The sequence below is a fragment of the Mus musculus genome, chromosome 15, assembly GCF_000001635.26.
Source record: "Mus musculus strain C57BL/6J chromosome 15, GRCm38.p6 C57BL/6J".
Taxonomy (NCBI): domain Eukaryota; kingdom Metazoa; phylum Chordata; class Mammalia; order Rodentia; family Muridae; genus Mus; species Mus musculus.
In genome coordinates this window covers 88,346,141-88,373,076 of record NC_000081.6, presented here as the reverse complement: position 1 = coordinate 88,373,076, position 26,936 = coordinate 88,346,141, and the positions used below count along the sequence as shown (strand labels likewise).

At 45.4% G+C, this 26,936-nt stretch overlaps 1 long non-coding RNA gene across 1 annotated transcript in view; it reads right to left on the bottom strand.

Annotated features, from left to right (window-relative positions):
- Positions 1 to 425: 425 nt before the first annotated feature.
- The window catches only part of B230214G05Rik (RIKEN cDNA B230214G05 gene), a 57,778-nt gene continuing 31,267 nt past the window's right edge, over positions 426 to 26,936 (bottom strand). The window contains exons 2-3 of the long non-coding RNA NR_045281.2: positions 8,483 to 8,636; positions 426 to 2,888 (exon numbers count right to left, since the gene is read on the bottom strand). This is a non-coding gene — a long non-coding RNA (RIKEN cDNA B230214G05 gene). The remainder of the gene's footprint in view (positions 2,889 to 8,482; positions 8,637 to 26,936) is intronic.

Sequence of the window (26,936 nt, the reverse complement as noted above, 5' to 3'; positions counted from 1 at the left end):
GTGCACCAGCCGTCACGCCTGATGAGATACTTGAATCCAAGTCTCAGAACAGGAGATGAAAAGCGAGAGGAGGAGACCCAGAAACTATACATTTTGCACGATTTCCCCAGAGGGAATTAAGGTAAAAGCTGAGACTGAATTTATTATTGTTTTCCAAGACGAAGAGGGAAGGATGCGTGAGTGCTTGCTTTCTGCTGTGAAATTAGGTTGGCAGACGAATGGGGAAGCAACATCTCAGGCATTTCCCATCAACAAAAATCCTGAGAAATCCCTTTCTGGACCCCAGAAGAGTCTCCCCATCCTTCTCTGGGTTCACTTTTTCTTAAAATGATTAAGAAAACAATCACAACATATAAATAACCAACCACAAAAAAGATGGAAGGCATATTTCCAAAACCTGTTTTAAATAATCGAGACATCATTGAATAAAAAGCCAAGTCGCACATTTATTTTTCCCTTTGCTTCCTCAAAACGAATGCTGCTTTAAAAATGCTAGCCCATGTTTTATTAATGCTAGCAAGGCTGGGAAGAGAAGATATTGTCATATATATGAGGGTAGGAATGTCAAGTGAAGCAAAGAGCTGAAGACCCAGATAATGAAGCGGTCAAATTTGTAAAATAGTACAAACTGGTTATTTTAAGACAAATACTTTAAGAGCCTGGTTCTTCACTGGCATGGGTGAAATCCCCATTCAAGGGCTAGAAGTTTCCCGAGATGTAAGAGGTCCATGAGAGACTGGTGGCTATCAGCACACAGGCATGACCACGAGTCACACAGCAGCAGCAGAGACGGAGGAGACTTGGCAAACGTTACAGCTTGGTTAGCCCTGTTGCTATGCACACAGTAATGTTCTTATATGCGGGCACTCGGCTCAGTGCTGTGCCAGTACTGAAGTAAAGGATAAACGGCAGGGAGTCATGCTGACAAGCTCTAATTCTAGAACATTCATTTTCTTCTGGCAAGGTTCTTCCGTTGTAGTAGTTTTGGGGTTGATCTCACTCTCTGCAATCACCATGTGGCTTCTATGCCTTTCCTTTACTCTGTGTGAACAGGCAGTGGCCGAGAGCTCTCAGGACCTCAAGGAAGAACACCCCTGAAGGCTGTTGTGCTTCTTTAAGCAGTGTCTGTCCTTTGCAATTTTCCCTGACTCAGGTTTTTCTATCTTCAGGGATGTAAGTCTCATGGGAGGGCAGATGGTAAAGAAATTTAGGACGTTAACGACAGTTAATCATGTCAGTGCTCTACAGTGGAGGTCTTGGAGTGGAAGTTCATCTTGCCTACCACTTCCAAGCAGGAAGTGGAGGCAGTGGGCAGAGACAAGACGGGAGTTGTAAAATTATGTGATGGTCTTTGCCTGCTCCTTATCTTGATGGGGACAAATAGTCTGGAGGCGGTTAGCCTCAACACCTAAGGAGGCATATTGTTCTTGAAAGCTACCAACAAACCAACCAATGTGTGCTTTCCACCCAGTGCATGTTTGGGTCTGTGAGATTCATCAGTGATCTGAGCCTACACTGGCTTCTGTATGGAATACAACACTGTATACGGCAGCCACGTCCTCTGAGCTGGCCCTGGATAGTGCATTTGTTTCTACAGCTGAAGGACAAAGGGAAGATGTGTTTCCCTCAACACAGCTCCTGTTAGGATAGATACCCACGGCCTTTTTTCTTATACCATCATCCTGGGAACATTTCAAATTTACAAGCAGCTGAGTCTAGCCGGAAGTTGTCAGAGCAGAGGAAGAACAGTAAGAGAGAATATTGGTACCAGCCTTAGCTCAGGACCAGGTATCTGGAGGTAGTTTTGTTTGGATCACCCTGGGCTTGTTTTAGAGTAGTAGTTCTCAACCTACCCAATGCTACAACCCTTTAATACAGTTCCTCATGTTTTGCTGACCCCTGACCAAAAAATGTTTTTTGTTGCTACTTCATAACTGTAATTTTGCTACTGTCATATATTGTGAAGGAAATATCTGGGTTTGCTGATGGTCTTAGGTAACCCCTATGAAGGGGTTTGACCCCAAAGGGGTCTTGATTTATTGGTTGAGGACTGCTGTTTTAGAACAAGGGATCTCAAGGTTAGTTAATTTCTGTGTCTAGCTGATTTGGGGGCAGAGAAGTCCAATCTTAGCTGACTAATCATGACATAACCCAAAGAACTGGGTACAATAGTCTTGTTGAAAGACCCATGGAGGGAATGTCTATTTGTCACCCATCATAAATCCTTAGGTCCATAGGTTCGTAGGTCCATAGGTCCATAGGTCCATAGGTCCATAGGTCCATAGGTCCATAGGAGAGTTATAGGTGAGTCCTACAGTATGACAATACGAGGCAGAGAGTCCACCTAAGGCACCATCAGGAGCAGTTTTATAGATTTGGCCATTTCTTGGGACACAACTGGTCATTGCTTTTAGGAGCCTGAAGGCATGAGAGCATGAGGCTCTAGTCTCTGATGTCAGGACTACTGTGTGCACTGAGATCATGACACCTTCTGTACTCTGGCTGCCTTCCAGCTCCATGCTGGCTGTACCCTGTCCTGTTGCACAGGAGGGCGGTGCTGTGGACATGCCAGACTGAGCAGTGAGGAAGATTGGTATTCAGGAGCTGAGTACGTGATATCGTGGGTGAAGGCAGGCTCTTCTTGTTAGAGCCACTCTGCCTTAACAGAGTCATGTCAGCACCAGCCTTCCGGTGTCTTTTTTTTTTTTTTAAAGGCTGTTGGAGTAATTTGGGGAGAATGTTTATCTTGTAAATTCTGAGCCTTCCAATGAATACATAGATGGCGTGTACGTTTCTCTAGATCTTGTTTAATCTTCTTGCCCATGTTTTGTTGCCCTTGGAAGAAGTAATGTGGGTAGCGTTCACTGCCTTTATTGCCAGGGATTTTTCTGCAATTGTAGATATTTAGAATTTTACAAAGCTTCCCTGGATATATAAGGACTTGTCAGAATGATTCTGTTTCTGCATCCTGTCCCATCTTTCCCCCCTCGTACCTATCTCTGTGTGACTCATTCTCCTGTCCAGCCGTGATCTGGCTCTGCTGCTCACTCCCTTCCTCTCCTTCTCTACCACTCACCATTTTATCTGACCCCAGGCCAGTGGAGGAGAGACCACTGCTACCCTGGATAAGGATCAGGGATCTTTGCCTTCTGAACCCCATCCCAGCCACACTGGCCTGGAGTGGGTTGGTGTTCTAGGTACAGATGGGAACCCATAGCTTGTGTTCATCTGGAAGCTCCTTCTACAATGCTGGCATGCAGCCACTCTGAAGGAGCCATGCTTGGCAGTCCCTGCTGCTTTTCTGAGATGCTGAGCACTGTGCAGGTCATTGGACCACACAGACCCCAAGTTCAAGTCGCTGCTGGGATTTTAAATCCCGAGTCAACAAACTTCCTCTAGGTCAGCTACATATGTTACACATGCGGCTCAGGTCTGAATACCAAAGTGTTACCACGGAGAGGAAAGCCTGGGAACGTAGAGGTCAGCTCAGCTGCCCAGAGTCTCCACATTGGTGCAGGTGTATCCTCCATATTTCCTTCTCTTAGCTGCCTGCTGTGAGCTTTCTGGTTTACAACGCTGCCATAATTCCTGGTTTCCTTAGACAGGCATGCATACATTTCTGTTAATTAAATTTGCTCTTAAACATTTTCACACATGGACACAATTTATGAGACCATTCTCACACCCAGCTCCCTGTTATACCCAAGAGCCCCACCACCAATCCTCGCCCCCTTCCCATGTTCATGGATATTTGTGTTGTTTGGTGACTCAGTGAGATTAACCATGGTCTAAGTGACCATGAATGATCTGTTGGAGTCTGGTTGGCTCGGCTATAGGCCCACAACAAAAGACGGTGGTCCCCCTTCTCCAAGAAACTATCACTAGCTAGTAGTTCTGGAGGAAAAGGATAGACCCCATGGGCCCCTCCTCCCTCCTTGATTGGTTGCTGATATGACAGGTCTTATGTTAACCATTGCAGTGGTCCTACTGAGTCTTACAGTGATCAAATTAACCTCCTTCACTTGGCAGCTGCAGTTTATTATCAGTATTTTTTGTTCTATTGCCTGCCTACACAGTTCTCCTTTGTGGTGGGGCTGACTGTCAGAACATTCTCTGAGTTTTAAGATCTGTTCTCCTTGCCAAGGTCCACTGCTATTGCTTTTTTGGCACGTGCTGTGAGGCATGGATTCCTTTTTATCTAGAAGAATCCTGTTGGAGACATGCCTACGGCAAGATGGACTCCGTTGAGAAAGTCTTACTTCATTTCTGGTTTATTAAGGGTTTGCTTCTAAAGAATGGGCAAATATTGGATTATATCAAGTGCTGCTTTGCCCATGCTAGGATAATGATTACTAGATGAATTTACTGAGTGGTAATTATGTATTTTTTTTCTTATGTAAACCAACTCATGAGTTCCTTGGGTAGAATGAGCACTTACAGTAGTGCTGAAATAGATTACTGCGTAATTTTCTGTTAATGTGCTTGGTCAGAGATTTTACTGTTTGCTTTTTACATTTAAAATTATATTAAGCTGATAGGATTTGGAGTCCTGTGATTCTGGTCTATTAAAGGTTTTTCATGACTACAGAATGCTCAAGAATTTACCTCTAAAACTACCTGGATGAGGTCTTTTTAAGAAGACACTAAAGGAGTTTTTGTTTGTTTGTTTGTTTTTTAAATAAACATGTATGAGTGTTTTGCCTGCACATATGTCTTAAATCACTGGGTGTAATGCCCGTGGAGGCCAGAAGAGGTTGTTGGATTCCCTAAAACTAGAGTTATAGGTGGTTGTGAGTCACTGTGTGAGTGCTAGGAGCCGAACCCTGGAAAGAGCAACCAGTGCTCTTGACTGCTGAGCTGTCTCTCTAGCCCTAAACATTCTAAGCTCAAGATTTTCAAAGCTATCAGAATCTCTAATTTTCTTGAGCTAGTTTTGGCTTTGGGAAAAGTATGAAAATTTCGTGAGTTTTTTGTTTGTTTGTTTGTTTTGGAGGTTGGGTCTCATGTAGCTCAGGCTGACCTTGAATTCACTAAGAAGTTAATGATGACCTTGAACTTCTGACCTTTCTGCCTCTACCTCCCTAATGATTATAATAATCACTATTATGGCTCCAACCCACATGGCTAATGCAGTGCTGGGGACAAACCCAAGGCTTGTTATCTAAGTACTCCACCAACCAAGTCATAGTAACCCAGCTCTGGAAACTGATGAGGGTTTTCAAATAGATTCTACCAAGTTGTCCATACATTGACCTTCCTGACTTCCCATCAGACTTCATCAGCTGCCCTCCCCCATTCCTTACCTAAGACCAATAGCTTCCAACTCCTTTTCTGCTTTGTCAAATCGCAAAGCTGTTTATCTCATCAGTGTGTTCACAACACCAGCATGGCTATGCTGACCCTCCTTGACTCATGGGCTTTGACCTGGTAAACTCATCACAGAGTTAGGTTAAAAACACCCTGAGAGCCACTACCCAGTGAAATATCCTACACAGGAGCTGTGGAAGGTCATCTGGTTCCCTTGAGATTATGGGGCTGGCTGGGGTTGTATGTAGTCCACTGCCAGTGTCCAGCAAAGAGGGGTGATGTACCACATAATCCAGGGAGAGGGCAAAATTACAAATCTGGCACACAACTGTGTCCACAGCGTGAGGATAGCCTTTGTACGACAGTGAACAATCAAAATAGCATACATTTACCTAGTCATCTCAAGTCAGGAGTGCCTGTACACTTCTGTGTTGTTCTTTGAGGTGTGCTACTCTTTCCTGGCATCTATGACATATTTCTGTTTAGCATTTTTTTTTATAATCTCTGCATCACTAATCCCCTATTTCAGTTCCAGATGCAGGCTCAACATTCTTCCTCAAGATAGCACATTGTCTTGACTCTTACTCACTTTTGAATTCTGATTTCTTCCTTGCTTCATCTAGGAAGTTATTTTCCAAAATCCAGGCTTGTGTGTTTTTGAAAGTTCCATCTGTGGCCTGAACTGGGTTGATTTTTTTGGTGATGCGGATTCCCTGCCTTATAGTTGTGACTCTGAGGGTTTTCCCCCCTTCTGCCTCAGCTTTCTATCACCTGAACCCAAACACATTCCTGATTCTGGCGATTCTAGTGTTCACATATGAGGGCGACTTTCCCACCATTCTGTTCATTCTTGCTAATTATTGTGATTTTACACTTTATTTTTGAAGTAGTCCTGCATGGGGTTGGTTTGTGTCTTGGTGTGTTTGAACTGTAGAGATTAAATTTACCAGTGCTTCCTCAAGATATTATTGTTCATAAAGGTTTCATAGAGGGTTTTTGCTTTGGGGGTGGGGGGGGGAGCTTGGATATGACTTTATGTTCATTGAAAAAGTTTATGTGTATGAGTGTCTTTCCTGAGCGTGTGTGTGTGTGTGCGTGTGTGTGTGTGTGTGTGTGTGTGTGTGTGTGTGTGTGCAGTACCCAAGGAAGCACTGGAACCCCAGGACTGATGTTACAGGCAGTTGTGAGGCACCAGGGAATCAAATCTGGGACCTCTGAAAGAGCAGCTAGTGCTTTCAACCACGGAGCCATCTCTCCAGCCTCTGGATGCTTATTTTTGAACATTGCATTTTTGGAGCATCCCAGATGATCCTTTTCTAGGGCAGTCATGTGTATTTGGGCAGCCCAGTGTCCCCTGGATCAGAACCTTCTGATGTGCCCTTTCCTCCCTTTTGGGCCTGAGCTTCTTTTATGATGGCAGGGCTGCTCTCGAGTGGCCACTCTCCACTTGACATAGTGACCTGTTCTGCATCAGCCAGCACCTTCTGCTTTGACCCCTGTCTACCCTGGCTTGACTCCTGTCCAATCTCCATGACTTCAAAGTTCTTAAAAATCACTAGGGTTTTCTGTGGGGTCTGAGACCATATGACTTTCCTATTATGTAAGTGCCTGGCTACATTGTGATGTGTCAGAATCATAGAAAGAGGTCACGAGAGCTTATATTCCTCATAAATTTGGTTCTTGTATGGGGCCACATGTGGTAGTAGTCTTCATGTTTGCAGGATCTTCAGGTAGCAGATGTGTGTGTGTGTGTGTGTGTGTGTGTGTGTGTGCATGTGAGTGAGTGTTGTATTCCTTCTGCTTGCTTTATCTCTTATAAGGTCACCAATGTTTGACCTTGGTAACTTCATCCAGTCACAATCTCCTTATAAAAGTTCCACCTATGGACAGCATGGTTAGACTCTCTCCACTTTCTCTGTACCTGACAATAGGGGTTAAACATTAACTCACAGAGTTCTGGGAGTGGGGTCATAGAAACCATATTCAAATGTCATGGGGTCAAAGCTGATCCTGTGCCACAGTGCCCGGAGCTGATCTTGTGCTACAGTTCTCCATACCCAAATACCACTGAGAGAGAGCTGGTCTCCTAGGAGTGCTAATACTCCTATAAGCACAGGTAAGATCACCACTTCTGCTCAAATTCCTGGTGCAGAAGGGACCTGCCAAGAGCCATCAGAACACAGGAACTAAGAAACAGTCAGGGACAGGATTCTTCTGGTTTCCATCTGTACCCTGGAGCTGACCCTGTGCCACAGCTGTCCATACCCAAATTCCTCCCGGAGAGATCTGGTCTCCCAGGAGTACTGACGCACAGGCTTGCTGGAGGGACAAGCCACAGTCAGAGACAGCAAGACCAGCTAACATCAGAGATAACCAGATGACGAAAGGCAAGGGCAAGAACATAAGCAACAGAAACCAAGGCTACTTGCTATCATCAGAACCCAGGTCTTCCACCACAGCGAGCCCTGGATACTCCAACACACCAGAAAAGCAAGACTCGGATTTAAAATCACATCTCATGTTGATGATGATAGAAGACTTTAAGAAGGGCATAAATAACTCCCTTAAAGAAATATAGGAGAATACAGGTAAACAGGTAGAAGCCCTTAAAGAGGAAACACAAAAATCCCTTGAAGAATTACAGGAAAACAAAACCAAACAGGTGAAGGAATTGTACAAAACCATCCAGGATCTAAAAATGGAAATAGAACCAATAAAGAAATCACAAAGGGAGACAATCCTGGAGATAGAAAACCTAGGAAAGAGATCACGAGTCATTGACACAGTGAAACTAACAGAAGTTATGAACCAAATGGATTTAACAGGTATCTATAGAACATTTCATCTTAAAACAAAAGAATATACCTTCTTTTCAGTACCTCATGGTACCTTCTCCAAAATTGATTGGTCACAAAACAGGCCTCAACAGATACAAGAAGATTGAAATAATCCCATAATTGAGTTTCTAAATCTGTAGATATTGATTTGTAGATTTCTATTTACATGACGCTGCTATATTTTGTTATGTGGTTTTTAGAAACATCCCAGGCAAATTAAAGTGGCTTGCTCTATTCAATAAAACAAAACAAAACAAAACAAAACAAAACAAAACAAAACAAAACAAAACACCAAAGCAGATTTCACGGTGTCTCTTGAAATCCAAGTGTCTGCCTACCATCTCCTCCTCTCTCATGCTTTCTCCTCTTCTTTTTCCTCTGTGTCTTCATCCTCTTATTCGTCTTCTTCTCTACTTTCCATCCTTCCCCCTGCCTTATGCAGGGTCCATCATGACCACCTTGGTTCACTCTTCCTGCACATGGACTCAGGTCCTGTATGGTGTTAAAGAAGCAGATGGCATTAGACGGAATAAATGAAAGGAAGAATGAGTGGATTCATTCCTGTTCAGCTGTTGTCCATTACTTTCTTAGCAGACTTAAGATTGTACAAGGGTCAGGTTGCAAATGGCAGGGTGGCTATCTGCAAAGATTATTTCTGTGGTGTTATCCAACTCTTGGATTTATTGTGTTTCCAAACGTGTGTTATATCTTTGCTCATCAGGAGATAGCAGTTCAGCTATTGTCTAAATTAACTAAATTCCTTATCAGTAGAATTAAGTTTTGATCTGACTCATACATACCTTTGAGGTTATCGAACTTATAGCTCATTAATTCTGGCTGGCCATTCTTGTGGAGAAAGTACCATGGTGCAGGCTTTTAGTAAAAACAGGATGAGGTGATGTGTGATCATGGAACCTCACAACAGGTGTCGAAGTTGTTCCAAGTCCACCTACGGTGTATGCTCCTAGTATCACCGGGTGAATCCAAACATATGTTATCCTGATGCCCAACTCCTGGGAACACAACCATGTTTGGAAATGGGTCTTTGTCAGTGCTGTGGAGCTGACACCATTGCAAACATAAGAGGTGCTAACCCAGTGACCTTCTTCAAAGAGCAGAAACACACAGAGAAGCTATTGGATGACATAGGAAGTGGGATGATGCACGTAGAAACTGAGAGGTCTTGGTAACCACTAGCAACTGGAGGAGGAAGAAGTGATCCTAACCCTTCAATTCTCTCAGGAGGGCATGACTAGTCACATCTTGTCTTTACCTCTAGCCTCCAGCTCAATGAAAGTGTACTGCTCTTGTTTGTACCTCCTGGCTTGTGGTACTCTGTACTTGCAGCCTAGGGCACCTATCCCAGTTTGGACTTTAACATACCATACCTCTTTTCTGTGCATATGGAGCTAGTGAAACTATGATCTTAAAGATGCCAACCAGGCCCCATGTGCCCTGACATGGGTATGTTGGGAATGTTCAGTCCCTTGTTGGACAGCTATCCTTTTCCCCACCTGTGAGCCAGGACCATGCTTGTCTGCTAAACAAAGGCTCCAGGTGAGGATGTAATCTCTTCCCAGTGATCTTCAGATGTCCCCTCAAGCCTTGATAAAGCCTCAATGTTTTCCCTTGGGAAGGCTGTGCATGGGCATTAGTAGCTGACAAGCAGCACTGGCTAACTGACTCAGCCCACACGGATGGTACTAGAGCACAGCATAACCAGCCACGATGACATCCAGATCCTGCAGACTTGGCCTCAGAGGCAACCCCCCAGCATTGGCACATATTGACTAACCGACCAGATGGACTCTGGCAAGCGGTTCTACCACATGCCTGCCTCTATGTCCTCAGCAGCGAAATAGAGACAGTTGTGTTATAATCTCCAGCTTGTTTGCGATAGATTAAGTCAGAAAAAAATGTCCACAGTGTGATGGAGTCTCCTGGCCTGAGGCAGCTCTCAGTAAATGACCCTTTTTATTATAGCATCTGCCCTGTGCAAACACATCTGGGCTTTGTCTTAATGTCATTAATCAAGAATGACAGGGGTGATAATTCTAACCCCACTGGGGCTGAAGGGATGTAATTGTGGGGTTTGGAATTGCCTGAGTTAGGGTCAGGTGGCCACTCCCTGATCAGGCTGCTGCCTCAGTCTCTGGAGCCCTAATTCTGGACCATCATTATTGTGGACTGAAAGTTGGTGTCTTCAGATAAATGTGTTGACATATTAAGCCATGTGATAATAGGATTAGGAGGTGGATCATTTGGGGTCCTGAGGATAGAGTAAGTGTTTTGAACAGGAGTATCATAACTCCTTCTTACAACATTCACAGATTCAGAAGACATTAGCTGTAAACCAGAAAATGACCTGTACCGGACAGCTAATACTCCAACACTTTGATCTTAGACCACCAGCCTGAAGGGCTGTTGTTTTACTTACCAAGTCTAAGTCACCTTTACTGTAGTAACCTGGAATGACTAAGACCTGGAGGTTCACTCGCCCATTCCAGTTCTTGTGGGTCAATGACAGGGCAACAAAACCATCTGGGAAGCAGAGTCCTTTGACATCTGAGGACAGGGTGTCCGCACAGAGTTTATCTTCTGCTGTGGCTGGCTCCCAGGGCAGCTTCTGACTCCTCCACTGTGCTCCTCACAGCGTTTCCCTGAGCAGAAGATGAAGCTGTACCACCCATCCCTGGCTATGTGTGGATGGCAGCCACAGAGTGACATGAGGGAGAGTGTGTGGCAGGAGTGTGCTCAGCAGTGGGGTCTGGGGTTATCACACAACGTTGTTTTCAGTCTGGAAATGGGATTTCTTTGGGTGGTGGGTCCCTGTTAGTTTAAGCTTCTGACCTCTCTGAGACCAGGGCTAGCTATACGCTAGCAGGAACATAAAAACCCTCATTGTTCTCCTTCTCCTATCTTTACTTGATTCTGCACTCAGAGTCACAGGAGAAAAAGGAAATGCTTATGCTAGGACAGCCGATCTCTCAAATCAGTGTTTCTGTGGGTTTAACACACTCTAAAGCTCTCTACAAAAACTCTTTACAATGCCCTTCTCTGGATCTGAGCGAAAGTCTTTTGTCACTTCTGGGATGAGGGGTTTGTCCTCTAGAGGTAGATTTGGGTTCAGGGTGATCCATCTGTCAAAGGACGATCAGGGTGAGCCATAGGTGGACCCTTATAGCTGCATCAACAGCAGTCTGCTTATAAAGGGACAGCACTATTTTTATGCTCCAGCCTGTCCATCTGAAGAGAGTACCAGCACAGAGCCCTTGCATGTTTTTGGAGCAATACTGGCCTCGGTACAAAGAGCTCCATGATGCAGAAAATGACTTGGAAGGCAGCCTCTCCTGTCTCCCAACGCCATTTAGCACATCACTTAAATTCACAGTGCCTGGACTTCATGGTCACACTTTGCAGCTTTCTTGACCTTGCTGTTCTGAAGTCATTAGCTCCCTTGGAGCTCGTGTCTCCTACATGCTGTGTTTCCAAAGCTTCAAAATTCTCTGCCAGGAGACTGCTGCCAACCCAGCCGTCACCCGCTACCTGGTGTGACATCCTCTCTCATCCTCTGTGGCTCAGGGACAGTGGGTCCCAGAAGCTGGCTGGCTGGTGGAGCATCCAGGTTTGGGGTAGCACTGTGGCAGGATGTGTTGCGCCAGGCTGTGACTGGGGCAGTGACAAGCAGCACAGGTCCTCCTTTGTAGACATGTCATCAACACATGCTCACAACTTTTCTGGTCAGTTTGTGTGCAATGCCAGGCTGGTTTTCACTCCGCTCAGAACCTCAGCCCGTTAGCTTTGGAGTGCTCATTTGTACCTGGGAGGCAATTGCCCATGCACCTACTGTTTCTGCCCTGCCCAGGACTTTGCTGCAATGATGCTTCTGCCTCAGTGACTGGGCAAGAACCTCTTTTTTTTTTTTCTTTTGCTGTAGCCGCAGGGACCCAGGTATGCAGCTGAAGTGGTGGGAAAGCTCAGAGCACAGCACTTAAGGCCTCCGCTGCAGTTTCACGGACCATTAGCAATTTGCTAATATTGTTTTAGCTTGCAAATTAGTGCAGCTCCGTGGGTAAGGAAGGGCTCCGTCGCTGTCATCAATCAGATGGAAACTCTTCATGCATGAGATGAAAAAACGAGTTCTGGCCTTTGAGGCTCAGACAGCAATTACTGTAACCAGAACTGGGGGGGGGGGTGGGGGTGGAATGTGCCCTGCGAAGTCTGGTCGCCATTCCATTAACTGTACTTCCTGATGCACAAGGATGAGGCTACAAAGCTTCCCAGCAATGAGAGCTTGGTTTTCTCAGTTACTAACAAACCAACTATCCTAAACCAAGCCCTCTAATTGACTGCTCCAGAAGGCTCAGACAACAATTACTGTAACCAGGAATGGGAGGGGGAGCGAGAGAGACCTGGAATGTAGTAAGGACCGCTGGCAAGCAAGGCATTGAGAGGGTTCTTGTGAGCTCCTGTCCAACAGTCTCAGCCTAGCGGATGCCACAGATGGTACCCAAGAAAAGGGGCTAAATGTGGGTCTTCTCTGGGGAAAGCCAGGAAGTTTCCCACACATCCTCCCCAAGTTTAGCAGCATATTTGTTTGAGGCTTGTGATTGGTTAATTTCAGTTGTCAACTTGACAGAACCTAGAAGCACCGGGGGAGTCTCCATGAGGAACTGCCTGGATTGCGTTGGCCCATGGGAGTATCTCGGGAGGGTTTTCTTAATTGGGTTAACTGAAGTGGGAAGAGCCTCTGTGAATGTTAGCGACGCTCTGTCAAGGGGTAGGCGCTGGACTGAATGGGGAGAGAGGGAGCTGAGCACCAGTATGGAGACATCCATTGCTCTCTCTGTTTCTGGTTGAGGATGCGAGCGACCCATTCCTCTAAGTTCCCGCTGCTATGGTTTCCATGCTATGATGGATTCTACTGTGGGGTTGTGAGTGAAATAAACCCCCCTCTCCTTCACGTTGCTTTGCGGGAGTGTTTTACCACAGCAACAGGGAAAAACAAAACGAAACGAAACAAAACAAAACAAAACAAAAACAAATTCACCAGACTGTCAGTTCTCACTGTACTTCTGCCTTTGGCATTTGGAAGCTTGTTGGCGCAAGCAGTCAGACGCTGCAGGACTGAATCTTGCTCAAACTCATTAGAGTGGGTCATTGTGATGAGGCCAAACATCCTTTAGAGTCTGGGCTGTGCCTACACAGGAAGGACAAACCTTGCTGTGGCAACTATTGCACCTCCCAACTGCAGCTTGGTGCTTTCCTTAAAAAAATGCAGGACTCCAAAGTTGTTCTGAGTTTTTGGTGAGGATTGGCAGTGTGATGTTGTTGTGAATCACCCTACATGACCACTTTTCATGAGCTGAGCTGTGCCTCTCAAAGTCACATGCTGTGTGTGGCCTTAGTGTCTAGCAACCCAGGGTATGATATGACATCATGGCTAAGTCTTCATTATGGCATTCACAAGCCCAACCAAAGGAGGATTAGAATTTTTTTTGCTTGTTTTTTTTTTGTTGTTGTTTGTTTTGCTTTTTGTTTTTTAGTTTTGTTTTTTCGAGACAGGGTTTCTCTGTATAGCCCTAGCTGTCCTGGAACTCACTTTGTAGACCAGGCTGGCCTTGAACTCAGAAATCCTCCTGCCTCTGCCTCCCGAGTGCTGGGATTAAAGACATGAACCACCATGCCCGGCTAGAAATTTTTCTTCTTTTCTTTTATTGAGAATACATTTTCCCATACAATGTATTTTGATTAAGGTTTTCCCTCCCCCCTACTCCTCCCAATCCCCCACCACTTCCACTTCCATCCTGACCCACGCTCTTTCTGTCTCTTGCTAGAAAACAAACAGGCATCTATGGAATAATAAAAACTACAATAAAAGTAAATAAGAAACAAACAAATAAGAACATCTCAAAACAACTAAACAAGAAAAAGCACCAAAGAAAAGGCATAAGAAATGCATACAGATGCAGAAACACACATGTACACAAACACACACACACACACACACACACACACAGAGGAATCCCATAAAAATCCCAACCCAGAAGTCATAATATATACAAAAATGTCCTGACTTAACATTATGAGACAAAGAGACTCCAAAGATGCTGTTGAGTTCATCTGTGTTGGCCATCCACCGCTGGGCATGGGGCCTACTCCCTGAAGTATGCTTTGTTTCCTCAGCGAGACTTCCTTGAAGAATACTGTTTTCCTTTGCAAGTGGCTATCACTTGGAATACTATCCTTTGGGTTAGGAATGAAGTATCAAGTTCTTGGCCAAAGGGTTCCTATAGGAACCTCTAGACAACCTAGGCTATTGCCAAGGCTATTGGTAGCTCTTCAAAAACTGAAAATGAGGCCTATATAACTCATTGAACACAGAGAAGTTGAGGCACCTACAGAGACCTTCACCACTACAGAGTAGTCTTCATGGTACTGGAAGGTATTCTGTACACGATTAAAAGAGAAAGATAAACACCAACTCAGCTTCAAACCCTTCCATCTATAAGAGTGACCTGTCTGTAAGATATGCTGGTACAGTGGTGGCACAGAGGTTATAAGAGTAACCAATCGATATCTGATCTGAGATGGAACCCATACCCAACACTGCTTGGGTGGCCAAGGACCCAAGACTAGAAAGGCCTGGGACCTAGGTTAAAACCAAATACTACTGCTCTGCTAAAGGAACACAGAAACAAAATGGCTCCTAACGACATTCTGTTGTACTCCTAGATTCATGCCTTGCTCAGCCATCATCAGAGCAGCCTTCTCCTGTAGCAGATGGGAACAAATGCAGAGACTCACAGCCAGATGATGTAGAGAGTGAGAGATCTTGGGATACTCAGTCATGAAAGATATTTCTCCATCAAACCCATCCCCCTCAGGGCTCAGAGAACTCTGGAAGAGGAGGTAGAAAGAGTGTGAGATCCAGAGAGGATAGAGGACACGTAAGAATCAAGACTTTTTAGACACAACAAGGCTAGCAAACACATTAACTCACGGAGTTTAGAGGAGGTCGTGTGGGCAGGATAGCCTAATACAGATATGACTGGTATCTTAAGGACACATCCACCTACCAAGGGACCACTGAGTGAGAACCCAAGGAAAAGACAGTGTCTTCAAGCAGAGAGAAGTACCCGGAAGGAACCAGCCCCGCCCACTCTTGGCTTCACATGTCCCCGCCACTTCTGGGACTCTGTGGATAAATAGCTATTGTCTTAAGCTGTCCACGTCTTGGCACTTTGTTCTAGTGGGCCCAGCAATTCAGTGTCTATCTTAGTTTGGGTTTTACTGAACAGACACCATGCAGGACCAATGCAACTTTTATAAGGATGACATTTAATTGGGGATGGTGTACAAGTTCAGAGTTTCAGACCATTATCATGAAGGCGGGAGCATGGTAGCATCCAGGCAGGCACGGCACAGAAGGAGTTGAGAGTTCTACATCTTCATCCAAAGACAAACAGGAAAAGACTAGCTGCCGGGTAGCTAGGAAGAGCATCTTAAAGGCCACACCCACAGCGGCACACCTATTCCAAGGCTACACCTTCAAATAGTGCCACTCCCTGGGTCAAACATTCACATCTAGAATTGGTACTGCCCATAGTAGGCTGTGACATCCTCTATTAATTAATAATGGAAACAACTCCCACCCCCAGACAGGCCTACAGGGCAATCTGGTCTAGGCAATTCCTCACTTGAGGCTCTCCCATCAGATGACTCCAGGCTGCGTCAAATTGCCACTTAAGACACTGCATAAAAATGGCATTGAATATTCTGTTTTGTTTTAGCTCTTTTTGCAGGGAGATGTGGACCTTAGGGGATTTCATTTGCACCAAGGAGAGTTTTTCCCTTGACTGCTTAGCCAACTGGCCAGTGCTCTGAACAAAAGACACGTGTTTAAGATTGTTATAGCACTGTGACCTTCTAATCACGACAACCCAAATCCCTTGTACTCAATCATTTGTTTGACTGCGCAGAATGTAGTAGCTGCCCTTGAGTCACCCAAGAAACAGACCCTTGCCAAGTCCACACTTTGCCGGCCAGACCTGCTCCTCTGAGCCCCCTTCAGCTGGGTAAGATAGAGTGGACTTCACACTGTGCGCGCGTGTGTGCGCGTGCGTGTGTGTGTGTGTGTGTGTGTGTGCAGAAACAGCCTACAGAGGCTGGCTGCTGAGATTTCAGGATTCCAGCATGGTTTGCTTCTTATCCTGGGAAAAGATATAGACAATTATATATGGAATTATATATATGGAAGTGTAACTCAAATCAACCCCTTCTCTCCCCAACTTGCTCTTTGGTCATGGTGTTTTGTCACAGCAATATAAATCCTAAGACAGGTGTGTGTGTGTGTACGCGCATGTGTATATATATGTGTGTGTGTGTGTGTGTTGTGTATGGATATATATGTATATATATGTGTGTGTGTATATGTACACATAGGTTTTAAAACTTTCCTCAATAGTTATATACATATATATTTATGTACACAGTTCCTCTGTATACACAATGTATCTCACATAATGTATCCCTAGTAATGTTTACTAGAGATACATTCTATAGAATGTTAGATATCGAGTCTGGAGAGCTGTGCTTAAAAACACACTCTTCTTTTGCAGAGGCCTGGAATTCCATCCCCCATAACACATGGCAAGTGGCCTATAACCAATGGTGATTTCAGCTTTGGGAAATTCAACACCTTAAAACTAACCAGGTCTTCTCAAGTGCCAGCATTCATGTGCAGGCGCAGGCATGCGCGCATGAGCACACACACACACACACACACACACACACACACACACACACACACACACACACACACACCTGGCTTAGGATTTATATTGCTGTGACAAAACACCATGACCAAAGAGCAAGTTGGGGAGAGAAGGGGTTGATTTGGGTTACACTTCCACAGCACTGTTCATCACTGAAGAACAGGGCAGGATTCTAAAGGCAGGAGCTGAGAGAGAAGCCTTGGAGAGGGGCTGCTTATTAGTTTGCTCCCCATGGCTTGCTCAGCCTGCTTCCTTAGAGCACCCAGGGATAGCACCTCCCACAAGGGCTGAGCCCTCCCTCACTGGTCACTAATTGAGAAAATGCCTTACAGCTGGATCTCATGGAGGCAGTTCCTCAACTGAGGCTCCTTCCTTTCTGATGACTCAAGCTTGTGTCAAATTGACACAAACCCAGCTGGTACATATGTGTAATTTAAAAAAATTTAAAAAAGTGTTTTACACATATGTAAAACAATATACCTAGATATATAAAATATGTAAAATGTACATGTATAGAAAACATGGCATAGACTACTTATAATCACATAAAAGTACATATTTGTGGGAATTAAAGAAAACTTCTTCAAAATGGGTAGGAGTTGACTCCTAAGGTTTCTGTGAAGATCAAAGGCTGAGCCACACACCTTGGGCAGGACACCCGCCATTGCATCAGGTGTAGGGTGTGAGGCGGATGGATTTGCAAAGACTGAGGCATTAGGTCATTAGGTGGGACGGGCTCCCTGTCTGCTCTGGGGTACTGTGATTATGACAGACCACACACAAGGTAGGCGGAGATGCTGGCTCAGGTTTTGAACACTTCAGTTCATGGTCACTTGACCCTGTTGCTTTGAGCCAGTGGCAGCAATTGAGAGGAAAGAGATCATTTGTTCTCCTCTTGACTAAGTGGTAATGAGGCGAAAGAGAGAGGGTCTGGGGTCCCACCATACTCCTCAAGGGAATGACCTTGGTGATATAAGACCTCCTAATAAACTCATTAAGACTCCTAACCACTGAGCAGGTTCAGCATTTACCACATAGGCACTTGGGAACTTTAAGATGTAGGCAATGGGGTGTCCCCAGCTGAAGGAAGTTGCAGAATGTGGCTTTGTCTTGAGTTTATAAATGTAGAACATAGCTGGTGTCAGTGACCAGTGGTCTGAGCAGGACAAGGTCACCTAAGAGATAAATACTGCCTGTCACTTAATAGCCAGACCTGAGAGAAGCTGACAATGGCCGACCCCATCATTGATTAGAGATTGATGGGGGAATGGATTGTACCTCACAGACAAATTAGATATGTATAATTCAACACTCTCAAATTGGAATTTATTGATACAATTGCCTCAAAATTCTCTAAAGGCAAAACTATAATCAGGAAGATTGCCAGGGCTGAAAGAACTATTAATCATCTTTATTGAGAAAGAAAAATATAGAAAGTGTGTCCCAGTGATCATGTGTGAGTTATCCTGAAATGAAAACATCGGAAAAGCCGTTTTATTTACCCATGTATTGATATTTGATCAAATAAATAACCCGGCTTAATAACATATAGAAAACTCGGATTCGGAGGAAGCTTAACCTCTTCAGACTGATTTCGATCAAAATATGTTTATTAAAGTAACTTTCTGGGTGATGCACCTGTTACTAGCTGGTACCCCAAAGGACAGCACTGTTGCTTGGAGAGTAAGAACCTTCTAGACTGTGACCTGAAGCAGCTCAGAGGACAGAGGATCTGAAGCAATCTGAGGTAGTTAGAACAATGGCGGGCAGGACAGGGGTTAAGTTCGAAGGGAGATTTCTTTGTTATTCTGCTTAAACATTATAACTATCCATCTTAATCTTTTATTATCTTTAACTTTCTACCTTGCAGGGGTTTCAGGCTTCCAGGAAAGTTGCAAATGTTTGGCTGGGAGTCATCAGGTGCCTTTGCTTAACCACTCCCCCTAAACGCAAATATCTTACATAGTTGAAATACTGAGGCTCAGAGCACAGTGCTCTTTCCAGTCTGTGGCATCTACACAGCTCCAGGTACCATTCGTGACCTTTTCCTGTATGTAACTCAACCTGGCTGTGATGGCCCATTGCTTTGTCACAATTATCTATTAGAATTGTGCAGCAAGAAAGAGATGCTGCTATCTTAGCATTCACTACCAATTAACTAACCAATTACCTATATACTTACAGCCTATTATCAACCTGTTATCTATTCATCTACTCATCTGTCTGTCTGTCTGTCTATCTGTCTATGTATCTATCATGTATTTATCATTTATCTATTTATCATCTTTCTAACTATTATCTATCTATCTTCATCATCATCTATCATCTATTTACCCAATTATCTGTCTATCTATGTATCTATATATACATATCTGTATTTATGTACCTGTCATCTATCTATCTATCTATCTATCTATCTATCTATCATCTATCATCATCATCTATCCCTTATCTAGTTATTTGTCTTCTATCTACCCATCTATCTTCTATTTATTCTGTCTCAACTTAGACTCATGAGAATTTGTTTTACATTATGTGGTATAATCTGTTATTAGCATATGAGGTGGTGTTAACTATATTTTTGTTTGTAATAGGGCTCAGACTTTATTCAGTGTGTCATATTTTCTTCATAGACAGGCACCATGCTGTGGTTCATTCTGGATCCCAGCCTGCACACTGGGGATCCTAGTGGTGCATCCAGCTAGGGATGGTATACAGACCCTTAGCCCTGGATCTAGCCATGGGCCTAGACTGCCTTCCCTGGGTCTGTCCACAGGTGAAGTGCGACTCTGTCTGGGTCTATCGACAGGTGAAAGTGACTTTTCTATTTGGTTCTGTCCACAGGTAGGTATGAATTTTTTTTTTGGTATGGTTCTGTCCACAGGTGGGTGTGATTTTCTGTCTGGTTCTATCCATAGGTGGGACTTGACTCTCTATTTGGATTTATCCACAGATGGAGAGGGCTTTCTACTGGATCTATCCACAAGTACGTACAAAATGTACAATAGGATCTGCCAACAGACTAGATCAAAGCCTGTGATGGAGGTGACCCTGGGGACCTAGATCCCTGGCTGGATATCTCACCACTCTGCATAGATCAATATCTGAAGAGAACCTGTCAGTGATAGCTTGGGGGCTTTGTGTGCCCCATGCACCTTCAGAATTGGCTAATTTTAGAGCTTATAGCAAGATAAACCCGTACACACAAGGCAAGTTCACTTGATTTTCCTTAAATAAACCTTTTGCAACATATAATTATAGTGTGTTCTTACTGTGAACACTTGGAAAATCCACACAAACAGAAAATCAAAAGCTGCTGTCCACAGCTGCCTCCCCTGGGGAGAGAGGTCTCTGCAGAAGGGTTGGGTCAATAGTTTGAGCAGAGTTTCATATTCTGTACCTTTGAGTACAGACAATACCTATGCCTGCCCGTCTGCACTTACTTTGAATGGACTAAGCCTTTCACCACAACTTTCCCTGTAATTAACTGATTTGTCCCATCCTAACCTCAGCTACCCTCTCAAACTTAGTGGCTTAGGAGTGGTTCCTGAATTTTGTGATGCTCTGCTCTTACAGCAAATGGGTCATGAGAATGGCTGTAATTAATCTCCTGTGCACCCACCCCTGCTGGGATCCTTGGGGCTCCTTCCAGGTCTCCAGTGCCTTGAGCATCTCTTGAGCAGCACATTGTGGGGTGGTGGTGTGCAGCTGGCTTTCTTCTCTGCAGCTTGGCTTGTTGGTGCTGATCCAACTCAGAGGGACAAGCCCAGGTGGCTGGCAGAGAATGAAGGGCCATGGGGGAGCAGATCTAGACCCTCACAGCTGCCCTGACACCTGCCAGACACGAGCAGCACAGCTCAGCTGCCCACCTGCTGGCGACCTGAGGAAACCAGAAGTTCTAGCTCTGCCTCCCAAGTTCAGAGTGGGCAGCGTGGTGCAGATGCCAACCTATGGGAGTCAGAACTATCCTGCAGAGTTCAGGGTGGTTTGTGATTCACGGAGAGCTAACTGTTAAGGATGCTCAAAGTGTTCTGTGGCCCTGGGTGAGTCTTGGGATCTCCCGGTTTCTCATCTGTGAAGAAGACAGGACAATGGGACTCGATTCACAACATTGCCACAGGGTTGACCCATGGATAGCATAAGGTATGGAGGATAATCAGAGGCTTTGTGAGCCTGGCTGCTATCCATAAACCCCCTTTTACCTGTAACCCCTTTACTGAACTTCCAGTCTCCAGCTTGGATTCAGGGACTACTACTATTCTTGGCATACATCCTTGGCCAGAAAAGCCCAGCTTTGAATGAATCCATTCCCCATCTTGATGCATCAGCCACATGTGGCTGACACCTCCAAAGGACCAGAAATGTGAGTGGAGTCACAGAACCATGAAGACACCAGCCTCACGCTGCCCACACAGTGTTTTCTGGGATATAAGTCTCTGCTGGGCTCCACCTACGCAGACTTCACCCCTCCTCCATCAGCAAGCCTCCTGCCTTCAACTACTTCTAATGTGCTTCTATCGGCCTGTCTCACCTATGAAAGGCTCTTGGTTACAAGACTACATACAACCCAGTGTGAGTACTCGTCTCTGTCCTCTTGGGGACTCATTTCCAATGTGTCTGAAGCAAGTGCTCCTCAGACCCAGGGACCGCTTCCATGTCTCTTTCCCTTCGGCCTGTCAGTGCTGGGACAATCTTGGAGGTTCCTTGACTCCTGGCTGCTCTGGTTCCAGTCTTGCCACATGAGCTGGTCCCTTGGTGCTGGCACAGAAGTGATGCCTCTTCTCACAACACTAACATCCTCTGTAACTTTGCCCATGTCTCTCCCCAGCTCATTCTTTGCCTTCTCTGCCCACTGTCCTCAGAAAGCTCATCGGTGCCAAGTGCCATGCTCTGTCTTCTGAATAACAGGTGACACTGTTCTCTGAAGTCCATGAGGTGAGTGGCATGGGAGAATCTGAGGCAGAACCCAGAGCCGAAGGTCCCAAGTGAAGCTGAGGCCCAAGTGATGGTGGTTCCAAGAAAATGTTTTGGGTGGTGTCACCACCACTCAGGAGATGGAGACATTGCTATCCCTTGATGCGTTTAGAATGTTCCAAATCCCATGGAAGAGCTGAGAAAGACTCTTGAAATCTGTTAGGTCTGTGTTAGACCCTCTGTCTCCGGGCAAGAAGGAGCTCCAAGGTGGAACCGTGACTGTGGTATCGGGCAGCACCAGTTCTCACTGGCCAGCGCCGATTCTTCTGTCGCAGGTCTCTCACTCATCTGCCAACTCTGTAGTTGCCCACAAAGACAAAATATGCCAACTCATAAAGTCTCTAGGGAGGGTAAAGTGCAGGATATTTGCATCCCTGAGTCTGGTGAGGATGGGAGAGCCGGGAGGACTGCCCAGCCTGTGGGAATCCCGAGTCTTAACATCCTGAGAATAGAATTCAAGGCATGACTGAACTGAGAGCTTGTGAGGCTGCCTGTTCACAGCATGGAGGCCGTCACTCTGCTTCCAAATACTGGAAGGGAGTCTCCACTCTCGGCATTCAACTATAAAGCCTGATGGAACCAGCAGACTTCTCCTGCATATTGAAAATGGTATGGGATGGTAATTCAGACTTTTGAGGTTAAAGGGCAGCTGGCCTAACTTTGAGTGTAAGTAAGAATTCACAAAGGGCACACTATGCCCAACACACTGGGCAGCTGGGCTGATAATGGGTTATATCCTGACTTCAAAAACAAAATTCCCTCCAAGTAAATCCATGGAAGCTATATATTTCATTAAAATTTGTACAACTGACTGTATCATTTTCAGTAAGGGTGGGGGATTTTCCATATTTCCCGGGCGAGTTATAGGCTCCAGTAAAATAGACAGTATGTTTTAGATACCAAGAAAATCTGAATTGGGATTTCTGACCCTGAGAGGATGGCATTGCTAGCCTCAGTTTCCCTACTGGTGTAGTGTGAAGCTCACAGGGATATTGGTTCTGAGGGCTCTCTGGGGGTTGGGGTTGCTGGGGGCTGTCATCCAAAAAGGAGAGTCTCGGGAGCAGGGTCTCAGAACTTGTTCCTCCATAGATGCTGCGGCACAGTGGGAAGTTTGGGTGTCTCAGTGCGGATCCAGGCACCAATAGCAGCAGTGTCTCTGAAACTGAGCTGAATTCCAGGTAATGGTTAGTTCGGATAAAAGCAAACTGCTCTGTGAATGTCATCAATCAGTAGATTTTAAATAAGCCTAACTTGAGGCATCACTCTTCCTCACAACGTTGTGGGGAGAGCATATTTAGAGTATTCCAAATGTCGTGGAAAAAAATGGCACAGCAACTGAACAGTAGTGGGTGAAACAAATTCCACATTTTGTCCCTTCCAATCTGAGCCTCATAATATAGCCATCAGTCAAAGCTGTCACCATCCATTGCTCTATCTTTCTATTTAAAGGACATTTTATTCACTGTTGGACAAAGGAGTTATGAGCTCTGCTCCAAGCCTCACTCTTAGGATCATCTACAGCAGGAGGAGCTAGGCATCCCTGTCACCTGCCCTAGCTGCCACAATCCATCCCTCAATTTTCTCAGCAGGCCTGTGGGAGTTCCGATGGGTGGGTAGAGTGTTGGAAGAAACCTCCTTCCCTTTGCCTGGTCTTCCATGATATACCAGGACCAATATTTTCTGATGTATTTATAGGAGCAAATAGATTTAAAATAATGATAAAAATATGAACCATAGGATAGATTTCCAGGCTGTGAAGATTTCACAGTTGAATTCATAAAAAAATTTAGTTCAGAGGCTGCTGACTCTGAAAGCACAAACCTGTGGCACTGGGTCTTGATTCATGAGAAAACAGAAGCAACTTTGTGAAGCCTGGAAAAGCATCAGCCCTAACCACTGTCACTCTATATACAGGTTGATGGCTGGCAGCATCTGGGAAACGTCACCCGAGCAAAGCCACTCTGGAGAGAACGGGCCCTGGCCAACCAGCTGTGGACAGCTCAGGAAGCCCCATCTGGCTCTCATCGTTGTGCCCAGACCTCTCAGGCCCAGTGTTGCTGACCACTCTCTAGGGTCTCCATCAGAGCTGGCCTCATAGGTGGCACATGTGAGCAGAGGTCGCCTCAGGACCTCTTTGCATTTTGATGACATGGTCACATCTCACTCCAGCCCTCAGACCCAATGGTAAAGCCTGCCCTGCTTGTGCCTGCCCTGTGTCCTCAGTGTCACATCTGTGACATTGAGTCACTGAAACACCCCCCCCTACTCTTTATCTCTTTGTACGGTGTGGGTAAATTGTGGTGTAAGATGTGTGTGTATGTGTTTGTGTGTATGTATGTGTGAGTGTATGGAAGGAATGAAGGGCTGGAAATCTGTGATTTCTGCTGTGGTGTGTGGTGTGTAATGTATACACATATGGTGTGACTCTGTGGTATGTGTGTATGGTATATGTATGTATGGTACACATAGTAATAGTATGTGCTTTCTTCCTATACCACGTGTGTCCTGTGTGTTGTGTAGCGTGTGGCCCATCTTCCTGACTAGACAGGTCTCCCTTGTTCACGGTGCTCTTGATGTTGTTACTGCACAGCTATGACGGCACATGCCAACGGCTGCAAAGCAAGTTCCAGGAATCCAAGTGATTCTAGTAATGCAAAGTTTTCATCTTCACCCTCGTCCTCCCAGGGGAAGCTATGGCACAGGATTTCTCACAGATTGAAGCAGAAGCAGACAGAAGCTTCCAGAACTCCCGCACTAAGCCGGACTTCAAGAAAGCTCAAAAGCACAGTGGTGCCTTGCTCACCTCTGACTGTTTTTGTTTTGGAAAATGTTATCGCTGTTCAGGAAAAACAGAGAGGTAGCAAATTGTGATGGATATTTTGGCTCTTGAAGTGAACTGATAATAGCCTAGATTCCTGTTTTGATTTCTAGTATGATGAATTGTTGCAGTCATTAGGTGGAGAACGTTTCTGAAGAACAGCTCATGCATTTGAACGTCACGTGAAAGGGGCAGGGCTACACATTTGTTCGTGTGATTGGCTCCTGTGCTCCTGGGCTCCCCAGGGACACAGCTTCATTGTGAGCTCATCTTCATGTCATGGGCAACCATACTCCGATGAGCAAACATGATTCTGTGGCCACTGAGAGCATGTGCCTCTAGTACACGCTTGTGCACAAGAGTGGGCTCGATGGCTGTGTCCATGCACAGCCTGACTGAGTGTGCCCACTGCTTCCTGTTCACACTCCTCAGCAGGAATTAGGATGCTCTCTAAGGCTTTCCTTGCTAGTACTGTCCCCGAGAGTCTGGACCATGAAAGATACTGTCGCCTTCCTGTGTTTTCTTATGCTACCACTGTCTTTAGCTAAAGGGAGCTCCAAGTCTTAATGACACTGTGGTAGTTCTATGGAGACACCCTCCAATGATGCAACTGGAAACTGAGACCTTTGGTGACAATCAGCTTTAGTGTGCTGGCCAGGGCAGTCGGCTGCCCAGCCTCAGAGTGGAGCTGATTGCCAGGCAGATGTGTTCTCGTGGTGCTGTAATCTTGGGTCAGTCAGTGTCCAGGACCCAGTGTGTAAGAAGGAAGGAAGCTGGGTAACTTTCTATACCGAATGGTGGCAGCTGGTCTCTGCTTAGCATCTAAAGGGCAACTTTGCACCCTGGGGTTTTCCATCCCCACTGTCCTGACTGCTCTGGCACCTGGATGCTTTCTTTTGTTTCTGTAGAGCTAAAGTGTGTGTGTGTGTGTGTGTGTGTGTGTGTGTGTGTGAGTGTGTGAGTGTGCATGTGTGTGTGTGAGAGAGAGAAAGAAAGAAAGAAAGAAAGAAAGGAAGGAAGGAAGGAAGAAAGAAAGAAAGAAAGAAAGAAAGAAAGAAAGAAAGAAAGGACATCAAGACCATGACTCTGCATTAATATTTTGGAGCAGATGTGGAGGTGGGGAGCCTCACCCCAATGGGTTATGCCTCAAAGGGCTCTCACATCTCACTAATAATGGAGTGTATTCCCTTCTGTCTATTTCCTTCTGTCCACACAACAGAATTTGCCTTAAGCATAATCAGGAAGTTCGCTTCCTTCATCCACTACAAACGATCTTTCATCTGGGCAGCAGGCTGTGCCAGAGCAGGGAAGCTGGCATTAGGGGCAGGTTCCTGGTACCAGCTTTGGCTCTGCAGACCAGGGGCTTTCTGCTCCCACACTGCACCATCTAGGTGTGCTCTCCCTGCCTTCCCTCAGCTGCAAACACGAACATAACTCAGTCAAACGGTCCCATTTTCTGCTTTGCTAGAGGAATTACAAAAAAAATACTCTTGAATTTGAGGGAGCGGTAAGCTGATGACTGTCAGAATATGTGCCTGAAATCTCATGGCACGCGGTGGTAGAAATCACAAATTATCAGCTCAGACCACACTGCCCCAAGCAGAGGAGCCAGGAAGCATCGACATTTAGGGACATAAATTTGAGGGTGCAGTAATCTTGTGTCTGTCAACTGGGCAGGTGAGAGTTGGACATGTTTCATTCATGGCTCAGGTTGTTAAATATTTCAAAGGTACATTGTTCCAAAGCCCCCCCGCCCCCCCACAAATGAGTGTGTCTATTACTAGTGCACAGAATATATAACTTCTTCCCCTGGTGGCTGTGTGTGGATCATAGTCACCAAAGCAGGGTTCAATATGGGTGGGTCAGGCACTAATCCCTTTTTGACTTGCTCAGGGAGAGCAGAGTGTGACCACAGGCTCCTCGAACAGATGTGAGCTCCCCCAGGATCCTGCATTGCCTCATATGTGGCCAAGTTACCCACTGTGTGGTATTGAGCCAACCAGAAGCAGGCAGCACACCTGCACAGCTGATGGACCCATGAACAGCAGGTGGGCTCACACTTCTGGTGGTGTACAATTGAAAATCCAGGAGTGGACATTTATGTTTGCTGGAAACTAATTGTCAGCGAAATGTTCAAGAGACTGAATGAGAAACTTGAGAACTTCAAGAGATGCCTAGACAACTAGGAGTGGACAGGTTACAAACTAAGGTGGCCCTTGCTGT